The sequence below is a fragment of the Myotis davidii genome, unplaced genomic scaffold (assembly GCF_000327345.1).
Source record: "Myotis davidii unplaced genomic scaffold, ASM32734v1 scaffold173, whole genome shotgun sequence".
NCBI lineage: Eukaryota > Metazoa > Chordata > Mammalia > Chiroptera > Vespertilionidae > Myotis > Myotis davidii.
The window spans coordinates 239,890-253,828 of NW_006286303.1; the positions used below are offsets into that span (position 1 = coordinate 239,890).

A 13,939-nucleotide genomic window follows, 5' to 3' on the forward strand; every position below is an offset into this window, starting at 1 on the left:
CACATAGATAATTACATATTGTTTTTGTGATTAGTCACTATGCTTTAATTATGTTCAATTTGTAACAATGAAATTGGGGGTCACCACAACATGAGGAACCGTATTAAAGGGTTGCAGCATTAGGAAGGTTGAGAACCACTGATCTTAGTGGGCCCTGAATGCAATCATATGTTTCCTTATAAGACAGACACTCAGAGGAGAGCAGACAGACACACAGAGGAGTAGGCAACATGAAGATAGACTTGGAATGATGTGGCCACAAACCCAGAAATACCAGGGCAGCCTTCAGAAGATGGAAGAGACGAGGAATGGATTGTCCCCCAGGGTCTCCAGAGAGCGCGCAGTCCTGCTGACATCTCGATTTCAGACTTCTGGCCTCTGGAACTGACTTAATTATAAGGACCCCAGGGAAACTTTGGTTGTGTTAAGCCACCCAGTTTGTGGTAATATTTTACAGCAGCCTCGGGAAACTAATATAAGTAGTTGCTTACATTCTCTCCATGGTCCCACAGGAGTTTTGTTTTGTCTCAGTTGGGTGAATGTTCTCTAATGATATCTCTTTTTGTTATTGCCCCCATAGGACTCAGACATGACTTATGGGGATCCTGGGCTGAGACATCAAGCTGAGTGGCAGCCACCAGACTCTACTTGAGATCATGTCTCTTCTCTGCACAAACGTGTTCAGTCTGGTTCCCTCCCCGTTCAGGGAGAGTTCTCTCCGAGCGGTTCCCGGGCGCCTCATGGAAGTCATGGAGATTAGATGCACCATCCCACCATCCCACCAGCACACACAGCATGTGGTGACCTTGATAATGGCAGGGGCTTAGACTCATTGGAAATAACGTGGTTCACAGGCATTCATACACACAGTGTATAGAACTTGTCTGCCAAGGTTCCTACTAGGTTCAAGTACATATGGAGAGCAGGACAAGCTTTTCTTTTTAGAGGGCATAAAGTAAAATTCTTAAAACAAAGTTTTTTATTTAGACAAGGAGTTTTATTATAGCTCTTCTTTAGACATAATAAGGAATACATGAAAAACTAATTTACGTTCATCTAAAAAGTTCATGCTCAGTCTGGCTCAGCCACACTCAGGTTTTTCAATACAGTGTCCCTCTCTGTGCCATTAAGACCACCAACAATGCATTTTTAATCCTTTTTTATTATTATTGATTTCAGAGAGGAAGGGAGAGAGAGATAGAAACATCAACGATGAGAGAGAATCATTGACTGGCTGCCTCCTGCACACCCCACATCAGGGATTGGGCCCACAACCCAGGCATGTGCCCTGACCGGGAATCGAACCGTGACCTTCTGGTTCATAGGCTGACTGACGCTCAACCACTGAGCCATGCTGGCTGGGCAACAATGCATTTTTATAAAGATGGTCAATTACTATCTTCAGGACCTCCTTCCAACCCAGTGACATTCATTCTTCAATTATTGATATGCATGTGGAGACAATGACACTATCACATCCACTGTCTGGTCAACAGTGATAAGACATAGTGAGGTATTAAAACATGGAAAATGTACACATTAAAATCACTGAAACATAGTATGTGTGCTGATTAATGTCCTTGTTGCTGCAGTGGACCTAACCATTGCTGTGAGAACATGTCACCTAAGCGGCCACCCCATCTCCTGCTGTCACTGACTGCTAACTGAGTCTTTTTTGGGGGTGGCATCTTGTCTTTTTAACATTTTATTTCTTTTATATTTTATTTTTCCATCACTATTTATCCCCTCTATGTAATTCAATTACAAACTGCATCCCAATTGCTCTTCAGCTTTTTGTAACTGTCTTCATTGTCTAAAATATTCTCTTCCTCACCTTCAACAAGATGCTGAAGACTCTGCTGTAAAAATCTTTTTTATGTTGACAATTTGTAGTATAGTGTGTTCTTCATCTGGAGAACGGTTATCTCACAGTGCAGCAGTTTGTAAATAAAAGTACCCAAAGCTACAGTTTATGATGGTGCATTTCTGGGTGCTCTAGAAAATTTCTAAATAAAATATTGTATTTATAAAAACATGATTGTACTGGGCAGCATGCCCAATGGAAAATTACTCTTAAAAATAAATTTAAAAAACACTATCAGGTCCCTGGCCGGGAGCTCAGGGGTTAGAGAGCCAGACTGTGCACCACAGGATCATGGGTTTGATTCCCAGTCAAGGGCACATACCTGGGTTGCAGGTTCAATCCCCGCCTCCGATCAGGTGTGTGTGGGAAGCAACCAATTGATGTGTCTCTCCCACATTGATGTTTCTCTCTCCCTCTTTCTCCCCCCATTCCTCCTTCTTTCCCCCTCCCACTTCCCCCACTTCCACTCTCTTTAAAAATTAATGGGTTGGGTATTAACAAAAAAATAAGAATAAAACAGGGTAGCAGCCTATGTGCACTAAAAATAGTTTAATTGAAATATAACATACATAAAAGGGTGCACACTTCAATGAATTTTCATACGCAGAAGACATATCTGCCACCAATGCTCAAATCAAGAAACAGCGTTACCTGAACCCCAGGGCTGCCCTCAGGGTCCCTTTTAGTCACTACATCCCTCAAGGGTCCCCACTCTTCTGACAGCATACTTTTTCTGTCTTTACACTTTCTATGCATGGGGGAACCCTGACTCTGAACAGGGTGGGTTACTTTTACAGTCTGTGTACTTCATATAGATGGAATGATTTAATATGTCCGTGTCTGCTTCTTTCGCTCAACATTATGTCTGTGTGACTCTTCCATATGAACAGATTTAGTTGTAATTCATTCATTCTCATTGACACTTAATATTCCATTCTTATACACACAGATTTGGGGACCTGCTTTGTTTTGTTTTATGATATCTCTCAGAGAGGTTTTTATATTTGTAAATTAAGTGTCCTTATCTTTTCTTTGTGTATTAGTATCCCATTAGGTTAATTTAATAACTATTTTTTACTTGTTCCCTAAGATGAACATTTAGTAGCAACCTATTTATAAAACGAATACTTGCTTCTAAAAAAACACAACAGATTAAGTTCATAGTACTTTCAGCACACTAATAAAATATAGAGTTGGGCAAAAGTACGTTTATAGTTATGAGTACATGAATAGTTTATTCTTGTATTATTTATTATTTATTGGATTATTTATTGTTATTAACCAATTTTTGCCCGCTCCTGTATTTTCCAATGACAAAATTATTTTTGAAAATATGTCTTATTTTTAAAAAGTACATATTTACAATAATGAATGTATTTATTTTACAGAGAAAACAGATTCCGTTAACCTCCAAATGCTCAACAGGATGGAGCAGAGAAGCAGTGTGAATGACCCCAGGATCTTGGGCAAGAGGGGATGGACGCGGTGGTACAGGATCTGAAAAACAAGTTAGTCCTTCTGATCCCACAACTGAACCATTACCTTGGACCAATCCAAGGCCATTTGCTTTGCCTGCCAAGCCTAATGGTTTTTCAAGTTTCTGTCATTGAAAAACTAGACAAATTTGTTTAAGCTTCCTCCAGTTAATGAAGAAAAGTTGAAAGTCTTCTCCTGTAGTTGGGTCGTAAACATTTCAGCAGCAACACGAATAACATTGATAACATTCTAATCCTTTAATGTCAGTGTGGGAAACAACTGAGTAATTTAATAGTGAGCTTATGCTTTAAGGACAAAGAATTATTGTGGAATAAAATGCTCATTTCTGAATTAAGTTGTCAGTTGCTCTCAAAGTAATTCTTAAAAGTCATTAACAATCCATGTGTTTTCTTGAGATCATGTGCAAACATTTGATTAAAATCCACCACACACTTCTCACCTACTACATCTTGCACACATAAAAATAAGCCATTAGTTCTAATACTTTTTGATTCTCTTTCCAGGTCACAGAAAAATGATTTTTTTTTATTTCACCAAATAAAGAATGAATTTGGTACACACACTGCCCCCCTCCCTTTGATAGAATGTAGAGGCACAAAGAGAAAAATCCTCCATTCCTGTCTCATCATGACTCCTCCCTAATCATAATCCTCACATTTGTTTGGAGAAAGGTACAATGCAGCAAATGGCTGAAACCCATGTTTCTGACTCTAAGAGAGAACCTGGGGACCTTGAGGGAGTTAAATTATCCTAGCTAGTCAGGTTCATAGCTGCTGCGCTCCTGCTTTGAAAGGGTAGCTGTGATTTAGTTCCCCACTTACATAAGCTCAGTGAGTCTCTACAGTTAGTTGCGACATCAGTCCCATAACATGGTTATGTAAAATGCTATGCGAAAGCAACAGTTAAATTCTCATCATCTTTAGACTGTTTGACTATTTCCAATTCTAAAATAGAGTCTCCTATTTGTTGTGGCTGCCAACTCTTCTGAAGAGTGGTACAAATCAAATCACGTGATGTGAATTTTTGGTTGTAAACTCATAGTCAGTGGAAAGTGTGCTCTCAAATACTACATACATTGTGAGACATCGTCAGTCCCAAGCCAGCTCAGCAGTAGGCAGTGAAAGTAAGTACTCTCTATCTCTCCATCTTGCTACTGGCAAAAATAAAAAGTACAAGTATCTGGGTAGTGAAGTATCTCTACTGGGCAGTTTCTTGTTTGATTTTATCAGACCCCTACGTGTTTCAATGATCCGAACAGTTTTTACATTAATTCCTTACCTTATATGTGTAGAGCTCCTGCAGCAAGCAGGCAGTATAAAGCCTGAGTCCTGGGCTTTGATTTTTCACAAGTGATAAATATTTTTAATACCCAAAGTCTCAGACTGAAGGCACGCTGCCACATCGTCATCCCCAGGCCAGTGGGAAGAGTTTTCTAGGTCATGGTTTGTGGACAGAGCAGCTCTTAATGTTCCAAGATTTATTCAGAGGCTAAATTCCAATTCTCCCATTCCACATGTGGGAAAGTTGTTATATTTTCTGTCTCTTAACTAGTTTATAGAGTTCAAATAATCTACATGAGTCTACAGTCCATCCAAAATGATTTGGATGGAAAGTAAGAGATAAATAGTGAAATAAAAAGCAATATTTAAGCCCTGGCTAGGTAGTTCAGTTGGTTAGAGCATCATTCCAAAATTCAAAGGTTGCCAGTTCAATCTCTGGTCAAGGTATGTACAAGAAGCAACCAATAACTTTAAACAATAAAATTAAATTTAAAAAAAGAAGCAACCAATGAATGCATAAATCAGTGGAAAAACAGACTGATGTTTCTCTCCCTCAAATCAAGAAATAAAAATTTTAGAAAGAAATATTTAAAAGCTTTTATTACTTTTAAATGCTAATTTTGAGGTGATATGTGAATTTGGGCTCATGAAAAAAGAATACTAAATGATTTAAAATTTCTACATTAGAAAATACCTTTAACAAAGTAAAAGACCTCACAAAAATATTTAAAACAGTTATGATAGACAAAATGCTAATTACCTTCATATAAAGAACTATTACAAAACAATAAGGAAGAAAAATACTAGCAAAATGAGAAAAAAATGGATGCAGAATGTGATAGGAAGTTCACAGAAAACGCTTTTAAACTCCGGAAGAAATGCTGCTCAACTTCATTCATCATTAGCTGTCTGAGTGGCTCAGTCGGTTGGAGCGTCGTCCCACACACTAAAAGGTTGAAGGTCCGATTCCAATTAGGGCAGGTGTCTAGGTTGTCGGTTGGGGTGAATACGGGATGCAACCAATCACCGTTTCTCTCCCTCTCTCTCTCTCTCACTCTCTCTCTCTCTCTCTCTCCCTTCCCCTTCCTCTCTCTACAAAATCAATATACTTATCCTTGGGTGAGAATAAAAAATAAAAAAGAAGTACAAGTTAAAACAAGCATTTTTCACCCATCATACTAGCGGAGAATTGTGCTGCTTGATCCTTTTTACCATGTGTATATTTCTCTTTCAATAAAATAATCACATTATTTTTCAATAAAATAACAGTTTAAGCAAATCTACAAGTTAAAAATAATAACATATGACCGTTGATTTTGAAGTCAGAAATACGGTTTCAGATTAAGATAGATTTTCTAGTTTATTTACAAAACTCATGTTTTATTTTAACCTCTCTCAGATCCTTAAGTAAACAAATTCTTCCTGCTATAAAACCATGAGTACTACACAGCGTAGGCTGTAGGAGAGGCAAAGCTGTCCTACATTCATCTTTTTCCTCTTCCCTCAAGAAGAAAAGTTGGCATGGATTGTCTTAATTCTAGGACATTTGTTGGGCCAAGTTTACTGGCGATCAATGTGCATTAAAATGTCACTCATGTTGGGTGTGGAAAGATTGGCGCTCTTTCAGGATTCTCTTTTTCCTCCATGCTGCAGAAGTGGAAAGTGCCAAGGCCCATTCCTCTCTCTCTCTCTCTCTCTCTCTCTCTCTCTCTCTCTCTCTCTCTCTCTCTCTCTCTCTCGTTGCAGAAATAGGAAGTGGTCACAGGACCCACATTTCTCAACACTACCCAAGACCAGACCAGCCAGCCCTCTTCTCTTTTCTCCTTTCAATCACTGATGGATCCGAGCCAGTTCCATTTTTTCAGACACACACAGGGCTCACCACCCAAACAGCAATCCAAGCCAGCTCAGCAGAAGGCAGTGAAAGCAAGTACTCTCTATCTCTCCATCTTGCTGCTTGCATGCTTTTTTTTCTGCTTTTTTTTTCTTTTTTCTGGCTACAGTGTGTCTTACTGGATGTGTCAAATTGGTCTGAAGTTTCTTAGTCCTAACCAGATTGGCAAAAAAGAACTGATCCATGTGGTTCAGCTCAGCTCACCCAAGTTCTCCTTTTGGAGTACAGGCCCAAGCCCAGCCTGCAACAAGAGCATGCCAGCTACTGGGCACACCAGCTACCCCGGGGAGTAAAGCATCAATGCAACTTCCAGACCTTCTTGCTAAATGGGGAAGGGGTTGGCTTAGGTTTGGCTCAAGGGTCAAGAGCTGAGCCTGCAGCTAAGGAGACTAAGGAACAGAGAAGTGGGCTTGAATTTTGAAAAGTGCCAGGGCATTGTAAGGACCCAATAAATGTTGATTAAGGCCATGACTGAGTAAGGTTAGAAAGACAACAAAAAACCCCACCTAGGATATAATTTTTCCCCCACAATATAAGAACATATGCTCTCAAATACTACATTGTGAGACATCGTCAAAATTACATAGGAGATGGTACTAGTTAGGATAAAGCCCATTGGTACTGCAGCAAACCCTACCCCTAACCCCAAAATTTGACCTAAGATTATAGAAGTTAATTTTTTTCTGATGTAACAATCCACTTAGTCTAGGCCAGTGGTCGGCAAACTCATTAGACAACAGAGCCAAATATCAACAGTATGATGATTGAAATTTCTTTTGAGAGCCACATTTTTTTAAACTTAAACTATATAGGTAGGTACATCATTATTAACTTAATTAGGGTACTCCTAAGGCTTAAGAAGAGCCACACTAAAGGGGCCAAAGACCCGCATGTGGTTCGCGAGCCGTAGTTTGCCGACCACGGGTCTAGGCGATCTAGATAATGCTACTATTCAAGGCCATTCAGAATCAAGTGCTTCTTCCATAATTACTTAGGGCTGCAGTTCCCAAACCATGCACCAAGTCGTCCAAGGGAGCCTCAGTGAACACAAGAGGCCCACACAGGTTATGTCAAATGTTTGAGGAAAACACAGTGATTCTCAACATACAGACACCACATAAACTAGTAGCTTGAGGTAGCTCACAGTTTCAACATTAGTTAGCCTTACTTCCTTTCTGATGACATCATAACTTTGTGAAGCTAATCTTTTTAGTGGTTGCTGTGTTAAAAGATAAGTACTATGAGAAAATGAATGTGAAACAGAGAATGATTCCAAGGTTGGAGTGTTGTGCAGTGCCTAACAGATGTACACATCCATTACCGAGTGATTACAGTTATTTAAAAGTAAAATAAAGCTTGTTTTCTTTCAATTAATGCATAACAATTTTTTGCAGATGACTACTAAACATTGGAAGACAGTTCTCTGTAGAGCTCTCTCATGGTTTTGCATATGTTGTAAGCAGAGGCACTGACTGCTTTTGACCCGGACTATCTTTTCAAGGATGTTTGTACAGCTAATAGTCTTGGAAGACAGAGATAGTGACTCTCTCTGGAACAATGAGCAGGTCTGCTTACTACCTAGCATAATAGAAGTAATGTCTCTCTCTCTAGGGCAAAGACCAGGCAAGTTTACTGCCCATTATAAAAGGTTCAGGTTGCCCAAGCTTGGTAACCTGAGATTCAGGTTACCTATCCTGTAACACAACCCGCTGCATGTGCAGGTGTCCGGCAGCCTCTTCACTAGGCCCATGGGAACTGGGGCTCAGGAAACCAGAGCAAATGCTGACACCCTCTAAGTATTGCTACTGCCATGAGTAATACATTCCTTCATCTCTGACCCAGGAGTCTCATGTCTTTTGTCAACACCCATGAAACTGTGGCAGGCTAATTCATTCGCTTACACATAAGATAAAGTCTCAGACCCTTCACGGTCTTGACACCAAGTTGTTGGGACATCAATACTTATTAGGTTGTTTGTACAAAACTACTTAATAAATAGAGCTATCAGTTATTTCTTTTGGTCTAGGAACACCGTGATAAAATCCCTGAGACACTAAGTGTGCTAAAAACGGAAAAGTCTGGCCTCTGTGTGTTGTTTTCATCTGGGTGTTTCAAGGTAAGACCTGTCATTTTCCAGCTGGTAAGGGTGGGGGGAGGAAAAAGTCTAGAGAAGCCATTTCTTTTTAAAAACAAGCCAGGCATGCTTTTTACAAAGATGGCGCTGAAAGCTAAGAAGGAAGCCTCTGCCCCTCCCAAAGCCCAAGCCAAAGCAAAGGCTTTTTTTTTTTTTTTAAATATATTTTATTGATTTTTTACAGAGAGGAAGGGAGAGAGATAGAGAGTTAGAAACATCGATGAGAAAGAAACATCGATCAGCTGCCTCCTGCACACTCCCCACTGGGGATGTGCCTGCAACCCAGGTACATGCCCTTGACCGGAATCGAACCTGGGACCCCTCAGTCCACAGGCCGACGCTCTATCCACTGAGCCAAACCGGCTTCGGCAAAGCAAAGACTTTTGAAAGCAAAGAAAGCGGTGCTGAAAGGCGTCCACACCCACACAAAAAGGAAGATCTGCACATCACCCACCTTCCGATGGCCAAAGACACTGAGGCTGCGAAGGCAGCCTGAATATCCCGGAAGAGCACACCCAGAAGAAACAAGCTTGACCACGATGCCATCATGACATTCCCCCTGACCACCGAGTCAGCCATGAAGAACATAGAGCACAGCAAGACACCTGTGTTCATTGTGGATGCCAAGGCCAACAAGCAGCAGATCAGACCGGCTCTGAAGAAGCTCTATGACACTCATATGGTCAAGATCAACACCCTGATCAGGCCTGATGGAGAGAAGAAGCCATATGTTCACCTGGCTCCTGACTATGATGCTTTGGATGTTGCCAACAAAATTGGGATCATCTAAACTGAGTCCAGCTGCCTAATTCTAAGTCTAAACATTTAACACTGTATAAATAAATAAATAAATAAATAAATAAATGCATGCCAGGCACAAGTCTCTCCTGCTCATGGCCCATTGGTGAACTTAGTCTCATGGCCACAACCAGCTGCAAAGGAGACTGGGAAGTGGAATCTCTCGATGAGTGTCCATAACTTGGCTTAAAATCTATACTCTATGTAAGGAGGGGAGATGGACTTTCAAAGACAACTAGCATTCTCCACCACAGATATTTCCCTATGACTAGTTAATGTTGCTTGAAATAGTAGTGTGGGGTGCAATGTGAGCTGTACAGCTTTTATCTGAGAGGCGTTTGCCTTAGTAACTTCTGCAGTTTCCTTTCTTCCTTATCCTCTCTTGGCATCTTATTCTAACCCTAGCTTCCAGGAACCCATTAATGAGAATCCTTTCGTTGGCAGACTTTGAGATGCTCTGCAAGAAGTCCTGGGTGTCAGGCCTTGGGATCTGAAATGTACATTCTTGGGCTCAGAGCTCTTAGTGAAGGGTGGAGCAGTGATTGGAGCAAAGATACTGGACTCATGTTTACAGCAGGGTGGGGTAACCATATTTTGCATTGATCTTAACCTCTTGCTATTAAAATCTCTTTATTTTCCAAGCTTTATAAAAACATATGACTATCAGAATACATTGTTAAGGCTACTCAGTGGACCTTGGACGGGACATGTACAAGTAAAGCTTAACCTCTGTTAGTTTCTCTTGGCTAGAGGTTGTGAGTGACCAAAAAGATATCCATCTTAAAACAAACATATACCCTCAAAAACCAACTATCATTCGAAGAACTTCATAATTCACAGAACTTTCATGCTCATGACTATATTTAATCCTCAGAGGAGCCTTTAGTTGCCAAAGTTTGGGGAAGTATAATTATTTGCTCCAGGCAAGCAAAACCTTCTAGTATCAAAACTGCAGGCTTTTGACTTTAGAATGCATACTCTTTCCACTATACCACACCAGGGAAGATTCATATACATCAAAAAACATTGTTGCATAACATATATATTAACTGCTGAATACATATTTGTGGAACAAATGAAAGAAAAGAAAGAAGGAAAGCAGGAGCCAGGAATCACTTAAGTGACCTAGGAAAGACAATCTTTCAGGGGGGCAGATACTTTCCCTGCATCTCTTCCAGACGTCAACCTGTTTGTTGTTTGTGCCCATGGCACAGTCCTATGTTATAAAGAACAGAATATAAACGATCTTTCTGCAAAAGGGATGTGTGTCCATGTGTTCCTATAAAACAAGTTCTGTTTTTCTAGGTTACAGGTGAGGAGTAGTTGGGTTTTCCTCTGTAGGTGGGTGGGTGGGGGGCAGCGGGGAACAGATGGGTGAGCCTCAATTAGGGTTAATTGTAGCTTTGGTAAAGAATGAAAATATGGGATGTGAGGGTGATCTGGCTGCGACATCTGTCACCCCATTGATCACTAGGGTTGATTCGGCTGATCTGGCTGGCTAGGCGGGTGTCCCCCTCCTCCCTCACCGATCCATGTGCGTCCCTCCCGAAGAATGAAAATATGCCTAAATAGGTTTGAGACGAACGTGTCATTCATCAGTTCAATGACTGCTGCTTAACGTTGGTTGTTAAGTAGGAGGGGGCAGGAAAGGCGAGCTACACTTTTAATGTAAAGATCAGCTGGCCTGATCTTTATTCCAGATGCAGTGAGTGAGGTAGTGATATGCTCTTGAGAGCTTCTCTTCTGCTCTGTCACGCCTCAGACAGGAGGAGGCTTTTTAATGCTGAATTCCACCACTTTAAAAGCAGACAGAGACATGGAAACGTATGAAAGTTGATTTAACATGGCCCAGTTCATTCAGGAATCTCCTGGGCCACTGAATTTCTGGCAGCTTAATTGCTATCCTTTAGCATGAGGGCAGAGAAGGGCATATTTAAAACTGGGGCCTAGAAATTTGGAGAGAAATGGTCAGGGTAGAGAGATCTCAGCCAAGGCGATGAGGTCTGTTCAGAACCAGTTCCAGCTACGTGTTAACCTTCAAAGGCTTCCTTGCTGCCCTTAGAATAAAAGCCAGATTGCCTGCTGTAGCCAACAGGACCCTTACATCCTGGCCTCTATTCTCTCCTTCACTCCCCATTCTCCAGCCACACTGGTGGCCTTTCTGGTTTGCACACGTGCCACCCTCTCTCTGTCTTATAGCCTTTGCATATGTTGTTCCCCCTTGATTTTAATATATTTGACTTATTTTTCAGGTCTCGGTTTATTAATCCTTACCCAAGGATATTTTTCCATTGACTTTTAGAGAGAGCAGAAGGGAGTCGGCCCTCCAACTAGAGTGCTGGCTCCCGGATAAAGGATTTGGATTTGGATTTTCACCGCGCCAGACTGAAAAGCCTCATCCTGGCTGCTCCATCAGCAATGTGAGCGAGACATATCGATTGGTTGCCTCCCACATGTGCCCTGACAGAGGCCCGGGATCAAGCCTGCAACCGAGGTACAAGCCCTTTGACCAGTATCGAACCTGGGACCCTGTAGTCTGAGGACCGACACTCTATCCACTGAGCCAAACTGGCTAGGGCTCAGGTCTCAGTTTAGATTCACTTTCTCAGTGTGGCCTTCTCTAACCACCTTATCTAAAGAAGCAGCATAACTGCTTTCTCCTGTCACGCTTACCTGCTACCATTTCACTGTTTCCTCCCTAGTACCTCACAGTCTATAATGTTCTTGTTTATTTGGTTGTTTTCTTATTATCTGCTTCCTTCACTAGACTATAAGCTCCAGGAGAGCAGAGAACTTATTTCTCTCATTTCACCAGCATATCCCCAGCTCCTAACAAGTCCATGGTAGATGCTCAGTGCAGATTTGTTGACTAAAGATTGAAAAAAAAACTATTTCCCTTCAGAGCATTATCTGATCTATTTGTGGAAGGTTCATTTTAGCTCTCAGAGTGGTTCCAAACTCCCAACACCTTTCTTTGCCTTCTTACCCTAGGTTAAGCCTTTGGACCAAATTAAAGCTCGACTTGGATCCCTCTGAGGCCTTTCCCCCGGCACACTGACTGTGCTAAGGCAGCAGATGTTTTTGCAGCAGGTAAAACAACCTGTTTCCCAAGGGTGTGTTCTCCCTCTGGTTGGACAGGACGTGCCCTCGGAGCTTGCCAGGACATGCTTCTCCAATAATGGAGGCACTGTTCAAGCCCACAGGCAGAGCCCGGGAGCGCGGCAACCAGCAGCATCCGGGGAGACAACGGGCAAGTGCAGGAGAGATGCTCGTGAAAAAATAAATCTCTTGCATTAGGAGCCAGGCTAAGGCTGGAAATTCCACTTGGAATGACATCCCAACAGTTAAGAGCCAAGACAGTTGGAAAAACAGAAAAACTCCACATTTTCCACTGGAGCTCAGTCCATCTGCATTTGATTTTCCAGGGCCTTGCCATGAGTACTTGCCTGCTTTGATCATAAAGAGCGTTTGGTTTAGGGAGAAAAAGAAGAGGAAAGTGGACTGAAGATAGCAAGGCCTCAGGCAAGGGGGAAGGGCTGCTGTGGAAACACTTCCTGACTCTATCGAAGGGGTGATGATCTCTGGAGTCTCCCTGGGGCCTCCCCTGGACCCTTGACCCCTTGACCCAGGAAGCAGGGAGTATGTGAGAACAGAGACAGCCATGGCTTGATGGCCAAGAGCCTGGGTTCACAGTTCCTAACGATGCTACTCACTTTGTTGAGAGACCTTGGACAAGCCACTTCATCTTGAAACTCAGGTTCCTCTTTTATTAAATGAGAACTTGACCTTTAAGAAAAAAGGTGCTAAAATATACATAATATAAATATAAAATGTACCATTTTACCATAATTAAGTGTACAGTTCAGTGACATTAAATATTTTTCCAATATTGTACGACCATCATCACCATCCATCTCTAGAACTTTTTAATTTCCCCAAATTGAACTTTTATACCCATTAAACAGAAACTCCTCACTCCCTCTGTCCCTTCCCCCAGACACTCACCATTCTATGCTCTGTCTCTGTGATTTTGATTAGTGGGGAATATCAGGGCAGAACGTGGGAGGGAGCAGATACTGCCTCTGGCCATGTGCTACTTTAGTCTGAGAGCCGTAGTTGAAGGAATGTCAGAGAAATCCAGGAGAGGCTGCTCCATGGACGTGTGGAATCTCCAGAGGCAAAGGAAGGCAAAATTGTTTATGTTGTACATTCCTTCACCCAAAGCCACCTTGCAGGACTCAAAAAGTAAAGGGAGCAAGATTCTCTTTTGAACAGCACAAAAGCTTGTTGAGGAAGCAAAGTTAGTGCTCGTAAGAATGGATTCAAGTCATAAACTCTAGGTTTAAATTCTAGCTTAATTGCCTGATAATCCAGGGCAAATGCTTTACTTCTTTAAGCCTTCATTTCCCCATTTATAAAATGTGAGTGATGATAGGGATTGCTGTGAGGATTAAGTGAAACAATGCATGTCA

General features: G+C 41.6%; 1 pseudogene; it reads left to right on the forward strand.

The window, feature by feature from the left end:
- Positions 1-8,750: 8,750 nt before the first annotated feature.
- LOC102756361 lies at positions 8,751-9,505 on the forward strand (annotated as a pseudogene).
- Positions 9,506-13,939: the final 4,434 nt, after the last annotated feature.